Raw genomic sequence first — 17,716 nt, forward strand, 5'->3', positions numbered from 1 at the left:
CTGTCAATACCACCTTGAAGAGGACTTTAAATTATATAGAAAGCCATTCTGAAGAGAATGCTGACCAGTTTTCTCCATCTCCATGGAAGTCTATAAAAAACGGTAAGATGTTAGACTTTGGTAATTTTTGGTGACAGCATAAAGGTGCAGTGAAAAGAAAATAGAGTTTTGGAGTCAGACAGATGTGGATCTAAACCGCATCTCCCAGGAACTGTGAACAAAGACACCCTCAACAGAATTTTCCCATCTTAAAAAAAAAAAAAAAGGCAAAATCATATCTATTTCACATGGTTATTGTAAAGCTCAAAAACATTACATATAAATCACCTATCTTCTGTCGTATGTATGGAAAAAAGTAGACTTTTGGGAATCAAAGAGATTAACTTTTACCACCACTTTATCAGTTACTGGCTGTCAGGGTCTCAAACTAGTAGGGTCCTTCAACATCTGAAACCTGATTTTATGTGAAAAATGGCACTTGCCTTAGAGGAAGGATAGCTGTGAAATACTTAGCCAAGTGCTGGCACTCAGTAAATAACCAGTAAATGTTAGTTCCCTCCCCTGTTACATTGGAGACATTTGAAAGATGCTGGCTTCCTTCTTTTTGTATCACATAAGTGGTGTTTTACCACTAATTGATTAAAAACCAGGTTCATTAAAGGAGAGGCATAGAATAGGGGAGACTTGGACATCTACATATGAGAGAATCAGCCAGGCCTTGATTGGATCAGATACAGACACCCACGGCCCTTCCATCATTAGAGTATTATGAGAGGCTCCTGTAGAAACTTAGGATATAATGTTCCCTAAATGTCTTAATTAGGCGTTAAATGTGAATCTTATCATAGTCACTCTTACCTGAAAGTCTTAAAAGTTGAATCTTATTTTTAGAAGAAAGTTAAAAATTCTTTCCATGGCCTTACAGTACCTAGGTTGATCTGGGTCTTGCCTAATTCTCAAGCCACTCTCCTTAACTACCACACAGTCCTGCTTGATTCCTGACAGTTCTTCAAAAGCACCGAGCTCTTTCCTACCTCCCCCTTTGCCTGTACTGTTCCCTCCTCCTGGGATGCTTCTGCGGCCTCGTCAACTTTCACTCTTCCTTTTTTCTACTTAAACAGAAACTTTTACTAGACCTTTCTAACTCAGGTCCTCCTACAGTTCTCAGATAATCTTGTGCATCATAAAACACTTATCTAAATTTTAAATGAATATGCATTTCTATAATTATTTGTTTAGCATCTCTCTTGAGCCCATGAAATTATAGACCTAATGAGAGCAATGCCTGTCTCTATCATTAAAATCAGTGCTCCAAGTACACCTCCCAGAACAAAGTCACTAATGCTATAGTCACACAATGTTAATCAAGGAGCTATTTCTTCAGCTATTTTATGTGAAGATGTTTTTATTCTAATAAAAGAGAAGATTTAGTTCTGTTTTATAGCAGAGCATGTAATTTTCAGCCTAACTGTTCAGCTCTTATTCCCATACAGCTGCATACACACATTGGTTAATTCATTTCCCTTCTATACTGATGCATAAATATATAAGCTAACATCTAAGTCACAGAATGACCTTAAGGTATAGTGTAGAGCAGAGTTTCTCTACCTTGATGCTACTGATATTGAGGCCACATAATTTTTTGTTGAGGAGGCTACCATGTGCAATGTAGGAATGATTAGTAGTATTCCTGGTTTCTACCTATCAGATACCAGTAGCACCTACTCCCCAGTTTTAACAACTAAAAATATCTCTAGACATTGCCAATTATTCCCTTGACAACAAAACATCCCTGGTTGAGTACACTGATACAGACTATCTGTATTAAAACACAATCTTTGTTCTGATGAGTTGCAAACCTACGTGGGTGGTGTTAAAATAAGTATACAAGAATAAATGAGACACACAAAAAAATGCTGTTAGACTTAAAAAAGAATCTTTTCCAAGGATTTAGCATTTCATTATTAATTGTCTCACACTAATTTACCATGGCCACATCAATTCTTAATCAACGTTATGAGCTGCTTAATAGAAGCAAAAATATCTTGCACAATGCCCACCACAGAGCCCTGGGGAACATTCACAACCATCAGCACTGTGACTGATTATTATTATGCCAGAAGAAAAAGTGAACTCCACATGAGTCTTTCAGAAGAGGTAGGTGTCAAGCATTTGGAAAAATTTTTCAAGTCAACTTCTAGCATTATGCAAGACTGTGTTCACATCTCATTGGGCAAACACAGAAGACTGAAACACTGGGAAAATTATATTTTTTCAGTCTTTTCAGATCAATGAAAGATGAAATAGAATTGTTTTGGTGGGGGGAGAGAAAGAAAATTTTTTATGGCTAAAAGCTGCAATACAGAGTAATCATTAATTCCTGCTCTAAATGACCTTCTGTTTGAAGTGCTCTGTGTCTTGTCTACTACTTACTAATCCCCATCCTGTTCCAATGTCACCTTCCCTGTGAAGTTTTCCATATACTCTGTGCTCCAAAGAGGACAGGTCAAGTCAGAATGTAGAGTGAATATCGGTTCACCCTCTTTTCACTCTGCTCTGTTACATCCCTTCAGGCAAGGCATGTGTTTATCACTCACGATATTGTACGGCACTAAGAATTTGGGAGGAACTCCAAAATACCTGTGTAACAAGTGAACGAATGAATAAATGAGCAATGAAATATACATGATTTATGTTAAGCACATGCTAGTTTGGGTTTGCTTCAGACTTAAGTAGACCATGATGAGTTGTTATAGATCGTAATGATTAAACTCCCTTGACATTTGTGTAACTTCCTTCAGGAAATGTAGCATCTAAGCTTTTACTAACAGACATTCCTGCAATCCCAGAGAGGGGCCGCAAGGTGAACATGGGCGTGTCATACATTATAATACACTACAATGTACATTATACATCACAATAATTACGTAATTGTATTCACTCCACTCCAACCAGACAAGGCCAGCTATACCTGAGTCAACGCTATCTGTAAACTCACGTCCGGCTAACTAAATGTTGCAGACCTGACTGATGTATCTGTGTGGCATCAAGTCATATAAAGTCATTATGTCACAGGGCTGCCATTGGTTGATTTAAAAACCCACAGATAAATATTTATCACAATTTGGTCAGAGTAGATGATGGTTTTACTTGGATGGGGTGGAAAGGCCCAGAATAATTAAGTGACTTGATTCAAATTTGACATATTCATAAACCCACCAGTGATACCTAACAGCGACTAGAAGAAAGGGAGAAGTACCTCTTCTTAGAAGCTCATGGGATTGCAAGAGAGAAAAGTTCATGCTTTTGGCCACATACCCTATGTCTGGACCAGCCATATTTGTTCATTCACCATATACTCTGATTTTAAAAGGGACTTACTCTCCTTGATCAAGTAACTATATAGGGATAAAAATATTATTTTTACAAAATTCAAAAAAACGCTTCAATACAGCAGTTCATTATATATAACCAAGAAATTGATACTAATAATATCATTATAGCTACATGATGAAAAATGACTATGCACTTTAGTGCCAATTCGGGTTGCTATTATTTATCATTAACTCTCATTTATACATGCTAATAGATGAAGCAATGGTTTGGGGCATATGAAATAATACATTATCAAAAATCATTTTTAACTGGTTCTGGAAAGCATGCTTCCTTTACTTTTCCCACAGTAAGTTTACACTATTAATTGTCCAGTTACAATTACAACTTATTTCACTTATCCAAGAGCATTCCAGGTACAGGAGGTAAATAAATAAAGAGAATTATCATTTTGCTACAGCTTGTTCCTAAGAGACATTAAATGCTCCAGGGAATAAGAAGAAAAGAATATTTCCTGAGAGCTTAATATGCCAAGTGCTGGTTAAGTGCTTTTAAATATGCTGTCATTTTATCCACATTACCCTGTAAGATAGATATTACTGTCTTCATGTCATAAATGCAAAAAATGAGGCTCAAAATGGTAAGTTTGCCCAAAGTCACACAATGACCAAAACATGTTATTACTCAAACTGCTAAGTAGACTGTGATATCCATCTTGAACAGACAGAAATACTGTGTCCTTTTGCATATCTTTTTATCCAAAGATAAAGCTAGTAGAAACTGTTAAGAAACCCAATGAAAAGATTTGCCACAGCAGACTTTCTCTCATCCACACTAAATAAGAATGTTGCATGTGGGGTACATGCATGTTCCCAAACCACTGATTCTGCTACATAGTAGGTTCATAAATCAAATGTGAAGCGTAGAAATCATGTATTTTATTGCACAAAAGACAGTCGCTGGAGTTATTTTAAAAACCTCTAAGTGAAATATGATATATTCTGTAGAGTATTCTTTCAGAATTATATTGAATATCACAGTGTGTTTAATGTACAGATGGTAAAGCATGAAGCCAAATACATACAGGATTAAGATGATGATGGCTATTTATAGCAGTTAATCAAAGCTAAACTACATGTTGCAGGATCATATAATTGGAATTATAGACTATTTATTTTTGCACTGAGAAAGGATACAACCCACTCACTGGAAAGGTCCTTAATAAATCTGAGCTTTATTCTCATCGGTCCCCTTTAGCCCAAGTTACTCATCTTGTTGCTGAAAATATACTCCCAGCTGTCAAAATTTTAGTATCAATCAACAACCTCTCTGCATCCTGGGCTTTGCTTTGAAAAAGGCTGGCTGATAAACAGATAAATCTGTCTTTCTGTGTGCATGTTTATGTTTCTCGTACCTGCTTGAGCTGAAAACCAGACAGTGACAATGAATTAGGGCTATGAATGCAGCACTTTTCCTAAGTGAGCGAAAGGGCATGGAATCAACATGATAAACATGAGAATCCCTGCAGCTGTTAGAATCCACAGAATTTAGTTTTTAATTCCAGCACTGTTGCAAACCAGAGCATCCTTATGGAAGTTATCTCACTACACTGAGGTTTATTTTGTTCAGGTCTAAAATAAGAACTTAGGATACTGTCTTACATTCTGAAAAATTCGCCAATAGTGGATGTTACACACACACACACACACACATCTCCTAATGTCTTTGTTACTTGAACATGATCCCTAGACGAGCAGCATCTGGATCATCTGAGAATTTGGTAGAAATCAACATTTCAGGCTCTACCCAGGCTAACTGGAAAAGATTTTGCATTTTTAACAAGATTCCAAAGTGATCTGTAGGCACATCTAAGATTGAAAAGTACTGGTCAAGTTGCAATAATCAACAGGCACCATGTCATCTAGTCTGCGTAAATCTGATTGTGCTGACAGTCTTGGAATTTTTAGTAGAAATATGAAAGTCTTGAAGGGTATTAAAATATCTCTTGTAAAAATTAACTCTTCAGATTTTAAGAGTTAGATATCTGAAAAAAAAAAAAAACCTCTCAGCAAAGGACAGGATCTATATCCTTCCCTAACTCCTGTGGCTAAGACGTCCAATACTATGCTGAATAAATGTACTGACAGTGGGCATCCTTGTCTTGTTCCTGATCACAGAGGAAGAGCTTTCAGTTTTTCACCACTGAGAATGATACTGCTTGTAGGTTTTTCATATACAGTCTTTATTATGTTGAGGTACACTCCCTCTATACCTACTTTGTTGAGAGTTTTTTTTATCATAAATGGATGTTGAACTATCACGCATGCTTTTCCTGCATTTACTGAGATGATCATATGATTTTTATCCTTTGTTTTGTTAATGTGATGCATCACATTTATTGATTCATGCATGGTGAACCATCCTTGCCTCCCTGGAGTAAATCCCACTTGATCATGCTATATTATTTTTTCAATGTGCTGTTGGATTTGTTTGCTAATACTTCGCTGAGGATTTTCGCCTCTATGTTCACCAAGAATACTGGCCTGTAATTTTCCCTTTTTTTATGGTGTGCTTGTCTGGTTTTGGTATCAGCCTGATGCTGGCTTCATAAAATGCATTTGGAAGGCTTTCCCTCTCTTTAATTTTTTGGAAGAGTTTGAGTAGGCTAGGTATTAAGTCTTCCTTGAATGTTTTGTAAACTTTGCCGATAAAGCCGTCGGATCCTGGGCTTTTGTTTTTTGGGAGACTTTTATTACTGTTTTAATCTCTGTACTATTCAGATTTTTCTATTTCTTCATGATTCCGTCTTGGAAGATTGTATGTTTCAAGAAATTTATTCATTTCTTCTAGGTTGTCCGAATAATTTGTTGGTATACAATTATTCATAGTAGTCTCTTGTGAATCTTTGTATTTGTGTAGTAACAGTTTTAACTTCTCCTTTCATCTCATTACTGTTGGTTAGTCTAGATAAACACTTGTCAATTTTGTTTATCTTTTCCAAAATGCCATTCTAAAATGGCACCCACAGCGCTGGTATTAACATGGTAGCTTGATATCACATAAACGGCTTCCAGCAGTGACTGTGTCCCCAAAGAGTACTGTACCTTCCTCCCTGGCAAATGCTTCCAGATTAGTAGATTGGTTCCTCTTACCTATGATCCATGCATATGATTGTATTCATTATTTCTTGGTGTTTGTACGTGGGCATTGGTCAACAGTAGCCAAGTCCACCATGTTTTCAAAACTGTAAGTCTGTAGCCTCAACTTTCTTATCTGTTAAAAAGGGTGATTATACAACATTATCCACAATTATCTCACAACTCTATGACATCTCTATGAAGTAATGCGAAGAAGAACCAGACTGAGTATCGGGTCTCCTGTTTTTTTTTCACCTTCAGTATTAACCAAGTGGGAGATGTTAGAAAAATTATTAAATATTGTTGGGCTTAAGTTTCCCAATCTATAAAGTAAAAAGTTGGAACTCAATGCCTTCTCAAAATGGATTCTCTTCTCTACAATAAGCAAGTTTAGAACTGACAAGTTTTTTTGGAAAGACCCTACTTCATTTCCAGTATTCTAACACTTAACTATTCAGTTATTTCTAGTGGAATTTTTTTAACCTACATTACTGAAAAAGTTACATCTTAAGCCCACTTGGCTTGTGATATTTTATAAGTAACTGTGTGAAGAACCATTATGACTTTTTAAATCTATGGATTGAATGAAATTAGGCTTGCTATTTTAAGGGTCTCAAGAGGTAATATTAACATACAGTGTTTGTTGATTGCTATAAGATACTTTTTCAAGAGGCCTTCCAAAGTAGCGTGCACGAGTATTTCATCACATGGAAGAAAGGAGTTAGGATACATTTTTAGCTTGTCATGTTTAAAATAAGACATATGGTAGCTTGTCAAAATTTCAAAACAAAGTATTGAATTTTGTATATTTAGTGTAGAATCACCCTTCTAATTACATGTGTAATGAAGGAATGTAAACTTCATAGATTGCCGAAAACATAGCATAATTCCCTTTAGAGTATTCTCTTTGAAAGTCATGTCCAAACCACTCCCAGGATTTGAACATCAAAGTCAAAGATATACTAACAGGTATTACCCAAAAGCTAGTGATATGCTGTCAATTCTGTCTTAAGCACATAAATTTTAAGGAAAAAATAAAGATATATCTGTCTCAAGATTGTACAGAAAATTTATTAAAAATCCAGGCTTCAGGGGACTAATGGACTATATACAAATAGCTCTGATTTTGCAAGCACATGGACTTGGGTAATATTACTTCAGTGGAGACCTTCAAATACAAGGTGGAATAAGATCTCAGATGGAGTGCTGATGGACCAATATCCTGAACTGAGTACACTGAAACAAACAACTAGAAACAAGCCAGAATAATTTGAGAAGCTTAAACTTGGGGATCAGTGCAGGGAAACTGAAAGGGAACAACAGCCAACTTTATCTGAAAAGGATGAAATATCATACAACAGGAGGATGTTAATGTATCTCTGGAGAGTCTGTTGGGGGCAGGGCATGGAAGAGTCAGAGCAATCTACTGTCCTCATTGAGATCTATTTTGAAGTGACACAGGCACTTGTCTAAAAGGTCAACGACTGAATGTGCCCTGTAGACATGGTTGTGGTTATTTTACCTTTTAATCCACCTTTGAAATAAGAGATTAGAGATAAGATGAAAGCCAACTGGATCCTTGCTGGAAGAATAAAGCTTTTAAAGGAGAGCCGTAATTACAGCTGCCTTCAAAGTAGGTGGATGCCAAATCTTAGGGACATGCAGGATTAACCGTGTTGGTAATGACAGAACCTAAGGTATCCCCAGCAGTGTTCTTAAGAGCTTGAAAACCAAGGATTTGGAGAGCAGGTGGTTGGACACAGCTGCTGAATAATCCTCTTAACCTCATCTGTACTCCACAGGGAGAAAAATAGCAGGAAAATAAAAACCTCCAGCAAGCGGTTGATGGCAGTGAAATAAAAGGAGCATCAAAAGTATACAAGGGCAAATTTGTTCTAATGCTAATAATTTTAAACAAAAGAGAGAGGCAGTTGTGTAGAGAGCTGTGTACAAGTATAAGATAAAGACATAATAAGTATGGCTATATAAAGGATAAAATAGAGTAGGATTCTAGGGGTGGTCCTTTCTTCAAGGCACATCTAAGGCTATTATTCACTGAGGGTCTACATCCCTCTTAATGTCTCTTTATTAATTTTTTGCTCAGGAAACAGCCAGAAATGAATAGCTCTCATTCAGTATTTAATTGATGCTTATAAATTTTATTTAATCAGGAAATATCTAGGTATCTCACTATCCAATGAAAATTTAAGCAAAGCCAATGTAACAAACAAAAATGGGGAGCAAAGTAGGCAAGAGGCACCAGACTTTGTGGGAGTGAGATATGAGATCTTAATATATTAAGCAATTGATATTTCTTGATTACTATAGCCAAGCCTAAGGAATCCTGATTACAGTGCCCCAAAGCATGAAATAAAAATGGCCTAACATATACCTTTGTTTCTGTGAAATGTAATAGTTCCATGTCTTAGCAATTCTTTATTTTTAACAGTCCCTATATTGAGTTTACTTGAAACATATTGACTGTTGAAGCTCAAGTTCTGTTTGCTGCATAGCTGGAGAACTGTATAGTATCACTCCTACCATGAACGTAAGATCACTTAATGTTCTAATTGGGAAGAGGAAACTCCTTAGAGCACAGTAAGCGAAAAGAATCCCAGGTAACATCCCGGCCAGAGCTTTCATTTTACAGTTGAGAACACTTAGGCTCGGAACTGTTAATGACTTATCCAGAGTCACACACTCACACCAAACAGAAGTCTTGAAGTTCAGAGTTGTGCTTTGTCCACAATGGTGATGTCTTCCTCATTTCAATGGTGAGAATTTACTTTCCCCAAAGTTCCCCCCCCCCCTCAGGTGAAGAAGGAGGGTGATCTTACTTCCTCTAAAGAACTGAATGACATTTAGTTGTGCTCAACAGAAACAGAACACAAGAGACAGCCTTTAAACAATAAGCAGCTCTCGCTGCTGCTGCTGCTAATAGCTAATATGTTTTGAGCACATATGATGTGCCAGGCACTTTCCTAATCCTTATGAACACATTTCCTTCTTCACAATTTAAAAATCTAACCCAAAAGTAGGTTCTAACATTTTCTTCGTTTTTTAAATAAATACTCTGAAGTTTGGAGTGGTTAAATAAGTTTTCCAATATCTTATAGTACATCTGTGGCAGAATTGGGATTCAAACTCAGATCCTTCTTGATTCTAGGACCAAGATTCATAATCACTGTTCATATATTTGCAGGTGAACAGGAACTCAACGTTCTCGAAGTTTCAGTGCCAATTAAGGGGTTATGCACATAGGACTCAAGAAATGTGTCCACCAGGGTGATGTCAGAGCAGCTCATTGCACCCAAACGCTTACCTCCCACACGGTGGTAAAGTATTAATCAGAACTTTGTGTACGAGAATCTGATATGAACAGGAGACAGTTGTGCTGAGCTGCTTTTGGCTGGCGCTGCGGAAAAATCACACTTGGCTGTAAAGAAGCTGTTGATTGCTTACACGGTTTCTGTGGCACGCCAGCTCCTCTTGCCAGCCTGCTCTTCCCTATCAAAGAGCCAGGAGTTCCAAGTGAGGTGAGAATCCCACTTGACAAGCAGACATAAACCATTTGGGGAAAATACAAATTAAAAGGCTCCAAGATAGAAATAGAAGCATTAGCAGCAGGAAGTGTCTTGGGGATACATTGTGTCAGATTACATAGGGGAATTGGGAGAATAAGTGAGTCACAGCCTCCCAGTGGATAAACCCTGCTGTGTCAGTAGCTGGGCCGCCTCAGAAGCTGCATTAGCTATTTAAAGGTGCCAGCACTGCCCTTAATGCCCTGGAGCTAGTGTCTGCTCAGTAACATCCTTGAATCATGCTTAGTTTGCCTGTTTCTCGAGTAGCTTTAGCATTTCTCCTAGCTTCTAACCTGTGAGTCCAGGCATCACAATGAAATTTTATCTATATGTAAGGGAAGGAATAACAGAAATAAAAATAGAGATGTTTTGCCTAATATCACCCATTCAGTCAATGAGCTGAAACTACGATGTTGATTTCATGGAGTCTTGATTTTTAAAAATAGACAGTATCAATAGACATGGGACACATCTGGTCAATGACCAGACCAAGAAACCTCAGCTGTAAGAAAGAAAGGACCCCTTAAAGCAGCCCAAGCACAAAGTTTGTTTACTGGAAGAATACAAGGAAACTCAGATAACCTGCAGCTATGAAGTACAGCTAGACTAAAATCACAACCAACAGGTCAGGGGCAAAGGTGCTACCGTTTATTTCTGGGACCATGTGGTCACTCAGCTCTCTCTTTCTCTCTCTGCCATGTTGTTTTCCTTTCTCTTTTCACATTCTTCTTTCGGTGTTAGTATGTAGTTAGTTAAAATAGCCCTGGATTAGCATGACCCACTGGCTCCCTTGTTCAGGTCTCGTCTAGTCACTGTGTCCTCATCAGAAAATCCTCAAAGAGAAAAATCTCCAGCTCCAATCAGTTTGTGGTACAAGGAGACACCCAGACATCCTTTCAGCCGGGTAGTTGGCATGTTAGATGTTTCTAAGCAAAAGGGCTGTATACTCTGCAGACAAGCCAAAGATTTCTTTTGTATTCAGCAAATTGCTTTGAATGTTCAGGTCTGAGCTGACTCAAATTATAGCAAGGATGGGGCTTATCCCCGGTAAGTGTATAATATGAGCACTTAACACCAGGGGAGCCACTTCCTCCCTGCCTTCTGAAACTCCCATCAGTAGTTGCCTGTATGTTTTGTTTTGTTTTGTTTTTACCTTGCTTCACTCTGTGCTTCTTGACTGCTAATCCTGAATCAAAGAAAATTCAATACAAGGCTCAGGGTTTCCATTTTCTATTGTTTAATCTATTTCCACCTACTGGGAAGGGGAGTCGGAGGGGAGTTTCCAGCTCTGGTCATTAACTTATTACAGGCAAAGTACTTTAAAGTTTAGAGAGTGTGAGATGGTGGTATAGGAAGATCCTCAACTAATCTTCCACAGACACAAGGAATCACCAGCTACATATGGAAAAATTCCCTTGGAAAGAGACCTGAAAACTGGATGAAGTGATTCTCCACAACAAAAGGTAGAAGGACAGCATTTAGACAGGTATGAGAGGCAGTGATACGGGCTCACCAAGGAAAAACTTACCTGCCAGCCACAGCAATTCACAGATGGGAGGGATTACCAAAGTGTGAGTATTTTCCTTGGGGAGTGAGAGATTCTAACTCCACATCAAACACCCCAATGGTTAGATCCTTCACAAAGAGAAGAGCCACCAAAACACCTGAATTTGAAAACCTAACGGGCATATGCTCAGGAAAACTATAAAACTACAGGGAACAGAAAACCTGCTTTATGAATGGCTCATGTGCAGAATCACTCAACATGAAAACAAGCACAAAAACACCAGATTGAAAAGTATGTGGAGGGCAGGTGAAAGGAACACACTTACTAATCTTAAAGCACCTGCCCAAGAGGCAGGTAACAGATGGGATGCTCTTTGAGGACAAAGTAACTGCTGAGAGCCATTTATGTGATCTCGAGCCACCTCAAGACACAGTATGGAATTTTGCTGTCTGCCCCAGGTTCAATGTGTCCCCCCGAAGAAAATGAAACCCCAAGCCTTTGCTAAGCTTAAGTAGATGGTCTAAATGTATACTACTCATGAGGTGTAGGAAATTAACAACAATCTGGGACACTTTACATCCCAAGACCTTGGTAAAAGCAAAAGTGAAACCACTTTGGGGGCATGTTTTCACAACACAGAGTCCACAGCATTCACACAGAAAAACAAAAACAAAAACAGTATCTAATGTGAGCTCACAATATAACGTGACAAAATACATGAGGGAAAAAAAAGATATCACAAAAACGAATCCCCTAGCACAGTAAAAGATATGCATTGTAAGCGCTAGAAATAATAAAAGATCATGAACAGGAATAGAAAACAAGTTTGGAAGATCATAAAATGAAAACAAAGAAATAGAACATTTGAAAGGATAACTAGACATTACAGATAGGAGAAATAAATGGTCCAAAATCTGACTACTCAGATATGTAAAAAGGGACAATGGAAACAAAAATGTCAAGAGTGTCAACATTCAAATAAATGATGAATGAGAATTTTCCAAAACTGAAAAAAAAGCAACGTCCTCAGATCGAAAATAAGGCATCACATGATAAAAAGTAAAAATAAATGCATAATTGGACAAGTCACAACGAAACTTCAGAAGTCCAAATACAGAGAAAATCTTAAAAGGAAACAGAAAGAAAAAGATCACATATAAAAGATTATCCATTTGACTAACAGAAGACTTCAAAATCTGCAGTAAGTAAATAGTAGAAAACTTGCAGTAAGTAAATAGTAGAAAACTACAGAACAATATCTCCAAAGTACTGAGGGGAAAAACTTGGCAACTAGGAATTTCCAACCTAGTTTAATATTACTCAAAAATAATGGTAAAAGAATGACATTTAATGATAAACAAAGAGTTTACCACTAAGAGAACCTGCTAAAAGAAATATTTTGTGGGTACGTTAGTAAAAGGAACTTGAACACAAACAAAGCAGGATGCTAGAAACAATGATGAACCATAAATAGGTAAATATATAGGGAAATCCATGTATGTGAAGCCTTAACTATATTCATATAACAATGAGAATCACTAACTGGAAGAAAAATCAAGTTGAACTAAAATACTATGTATACAACAAAAACTTGGTACAATTAAAGAATTTTAGGTGTTATTTCAGAACATTGTTAAATTTGGCACTGTTAAGTTTAAAACTAAGGAAGCCTCCTACAAATAGAAATAGAGTAAGAAATTTGAAATAATAGGAAGGAAGAGTGGAACGAAAGAAAAATCAGTTGGTCCATTAGAATACAGAAAAGAAGAAATATGCAGAAACAAAAAACTTCACACAAAATATGCCAACACAAAATAAGATGGTAGGAAGAATGTAAAAATAGTTCAAGATTCAAAATAAGTGGGAAGTTTTCAACTCCCTTGATAAATGAGAAAAAAACATTAGATGGAAAAAAAATATATAGCTATATACTACTAAAAGGAGACAGCTAAAAGGACATATAAAACTGGAAGACAAAGTAGAAAAGGAACCCCTGGCAAATAGTAATTTGCATAAGGGAAGAATGGTCATCTTAATATCATATGAAATAAATATGATGTCAAAAAGCATTACTGAGACCCTGCCACCCCTATTAGATATCAAATCCAGAATTGAGGGTACATATGTATTTTATGTCAGCATATCGCCAGGTCCTAATGAAGATACTGGTATACAGTTAGCTCCCAATACATACTTGCGCAGAGAACAAATGATGCAGTCTCAGGCTATTCTGGCCACTCAGCATAGCATAATCCTTTACACTGTCCATAAGGAAAAGCATAAAGCAGACACCAGATCAAAAGGAGCAATTCATACAGTCATTTTTTTCGTAGCGAAGATTACACAATTCTGCTTAATGTTACAATTTATAGCATACTTCACTGAATAACTCAATTATCTTCTATATTCCCACACTACGATTTTAATTTCAATTTCCAAAGACAAAGCCAAAGGTAAAAAAAAAAAAAAATCTCTACAATGTCCTAAAGGGAAAAAAAATTGTCAGTAGTAAAAATGATGGACAATTGAATCGTGCAATTTTCAGGCAGCAGTTTACTTTCTTATTGGCAACGGCCTGACGTGCGTTCAGAAGCACAGGCAGAGACACATTTTAATATAAGACCATGGGGATGTGTTCTCTTATTTCTAACATCACCCTCATGGTATGTTAATGCTCCTCTCTCAGCACAGGTAATGTTACCTCTGCGAGGGAAGGCTCTGTCAACTACCAAGAGGAACACAGAAAGCATAAAAATCATGTTTCTCTGTTAAGTATTTCCCTGCTATGTCAAAAGTCCCTGTGGGGCTGATTAAATTCATTAAGTGCTAGCCGAAACTCTAGCTGTGCTTTTCTTTCTGGCCAAGATGCCCACCAAAATAAAAAAAAAAAAAAAGGCCAACTGTGGAATAGTTGAGTCACCAAAAATCTAGTGTTATAGTCTAATACTTATAAGCAAATAACACTAATTAAAATACATCAATTATAATGTTATAAATAAACTATACTTCAATTTAAACATATATTTAAATATATATGTATGTGTGTGCGTGCGTGGGTGTATATATATAAAAATTATTGAGCAACTGTTTTGTAACTGGCACCATGGTAAAAACTTGACTTTTGTTCTTCCTAACTCTTACAATAACCCAACAAAGTGGCTATGCATTCCTTTACTTTATCATTTTAGCAATGTGTGGCTTACAGAAGTTGTAATTGATAAATTTTAAAAATGAACCCATCCCTGTCTGACCCCATCACTCTTAACCATTGTATTAAACCATGAGTGCTTATAATTAGAAATCTGACTTGGTCTTTGGCTTTGAAGGACACAGCAGTACTTTGAGGAAGGCAGTGTATACTGATTTGAGTGACAGCCCGAGGAGCCTGCTTATTTTGTTATAGCCCCTAGTCGTCATACCTGAAAGAGAAATTTTGTCTTCCTAAAACATGAATTTCATATTTTATTTCTTTATTGAGATATAATTCATGTACCATAAACTTCACCATTCACTGTACAATTCATTGTTTTTTTAGTATATTCACAGGGTCGTGTAACCACCACCACTATCTGATTCCAGAAAATATTCATCACCCCAAAAAGGACACCGTGGACCCATCAGCAGCCACTTCACATTATTCTCTTCCCTTAGTTCCTGGAAACCACTAATATGCTGTCTCTATCGTTTTTCCTATACTGGACGTTACATATAAACGGAATCGTACAATGTGTAGCCTGCTGTGCCTGGCTTCTTTTACATTAACAACATTTTCAAGGTTCATCCATGTTGTAGCATGTATGGATACTTAATTTTCCTAATCTATTTAAATTAATATCACCTAAAAAAAGATGAAAATTATTAGTTCCAATCCAGGAAAACATAAATACCTTCTTCCTTTTTCCTCTATGTGTATAAGTTAGGTGGAATTTTGTGTTTTTTACAAAGCAACTTTACACGACACAAGTCCATACACAATATCATAGTCTCCATTTCTCCATTTTACAGATAGGAGGAAAGAGTCTTGGAGAGGTTAGTTTATCTGTTCAAGTATTTGAGCTGGAAATTAAGCAGAGTTCTGAACACAAAGCCAAAATTACTTTCACTTAGTTAGTAGGTATTTGGCAGGAGAAACTGAATGGCTCATTCAGGCACCGAACCTATGATCTTTGGTTCATGAGAGACAAACTCTTAGAATCTAAGCTAAGCTACCACATTCCATCAATTCAGGTGTCTGTGTAGATGAGGGCATTGAACTCAAGTTCCTGCCAGGGCCATATAGGTAGCGAATGATGCAGCATGATGAACTGAAGGAAGAGGAAGGCACCTACTGCTCAGGTAAGCCCTCTGGCCATCTGGGAATGCAGACTCAAGGTAGAAAGATAATCTGATTTCTTCTAAGAGCATCGGGAAATTGTCATTGCACGTGAAATCTAATTTTCAAGTGTTAGCAACAAATTAAACTTTTTCTTTTTGAAATTAAAAGAAAAATGAGCAAATGTGTGAAACAAAATAATCCTGTTTTGCAGCTGTTCTGTTCCACAGGCTGCTAGTTTTACAGAAAACAAAAAGCCAGGGCACTGGAGGGTGCCAGAGCCCTCCTTAAGACAAGGCCAAAGGAGGATCAGGGAAATCTGAGTGAAGGTGACCTCCTGCCTTTCAATATCAATTCCTTTAAAGACAGAAGAATTGGAACAGAAAATATGACATTATCATTCTTTCTATTAATAATTACTGAGGACATTCTTGGTGCAGGTACTGCAGGGTTCTAGGAATACCACAGCGTACAAGAAGATGTAATCACTGGCTTCCGAGTCCATGGTGCGAGAGTAAGATAATCAAGTAAGCAATTATAGTACACCATGTTGTTCCCATCAACGTTAGCAGCAGAGGGAAGCCTCACTCAGGCCAAAGAAAACATAGAAGGCTTCCTGGAAGAAGTGAGTTTTCATTTAGTGATGAGTCGATCACACAAAGATAGGAAAAGGGAGGAGAAGGAGAACAAACTATTCCTGGAAGAAGGGACAGAATGAGCAAAAGCAAGAAAAGATGGCACATTTAAACAATTTAAAGAAATCCAGGCTATTTTGGAAAGCGTGGGCTGAGGGAAAAGAAATAAAGGTAGAGAGGTAAGCAAGAGCCAATAATGTGGAGCCTTCGAGGGCGAGATAAATAGCTGGAACTGATCCCAGGCAAACAGGGAACAGCGGCAGATTTATACGTGGTTTTGGTAGTTGGATTAGGTTTAGGACCTCATTTAAGAAGATCACTCCTACTGCCTTGTGTGGGATGGATTATAGCTAAACAAGTCTGAGGAGGTAAAACAGCAAGTTTGAAAACACTCAGAGAATATCTTGGAATAGAGCCAACACCATGAGACGATGCCTGGCTCCTACTTGGAGGATTGGCGACCATAGGGAAGAGAAGCTCCCCATAACAAACCTACAAACTGACCCCAGATACACCAACATACCCAGCAAGACTGGGGGAGTCTGTTTCATAAGAGAAGACCTAAGCAGCTCACCTGACAGACTCATGTGAAATAATAAATCGTTATTGTTTTTAGCCACTGAATTTTTTTTTTTTTACAGGTTAATAGCTAATTGGTAAAGAGTACTCAAATTTGGCTTATGAAACTCATCTGAGAAATCAAGTGAAATAAAGTTTTTTTCTACATATTTTTTCAATAGAGGGTATTAAGAAAATTCCCTGAGAGTCAGAAGCATGCACTAATATGTACCCAATGTCATCAACCTCTATACTGAATGACTGAATATTTTGTTTTATTGATATATTGCTTGGGAGAGAATTTGGCCATCAAGAGATAACTGTTACATCTTTTAAAGTCAGTCAGCATTTTATTTTGTGCATAGCAACGCAATGAGATCCACCACCCTCCAGGTTAGTATTTTTCCCCATGGATGTCTATTTAATGATAGTTAACTTCAACTTCACTCTTGTCACTTTTAAGGGCCAGGTACTACTACGGGTGGACTATGTCCCCACAAAGATATACGCTAAAATCCTAATCCCCAGAACAGTGAATGTTACCTTATTTGGAAACAGGGTCTTTGCAGATGTAATCAAGATGACACGAGGTCACATTGCACTAGGGAGGGCCTGATATAAGGACCGGTGTCTTTAAAAGAAGAGGGATATTT

General features: G+C 37.3%; 1 protein-coding gene across 5 annotated transcripts in view; it reads right to left on the bottom strand.

Moving 5' to 3' along the window:
- The window catches only part of CNTN4 (contactin 4), a 780,243-nt gene that overhangs the window by 656,655 nt on the left and 105,872 nt on the right, over nt 1-17,716 (bottom strand). The gene's annotated exons all lie outside the window — the stretch shown is intronic.

Source organism: Hippopotamus amphibius, chromosome 13 (genome assembly GCF_030028045.1).
Source record: "Hippopotamus amphibius kiboko isolate mHipAmp2 chromosome 13, mHipAmp2.hap2, whole genome shotgun sequence".
Lineage (NCBI taxonomy): Eukaryota > Metazoa > Chordata > Mammalia > Artiodactyla > Hippopotamidae > Hippopotamus > Hippopotamus amphibius.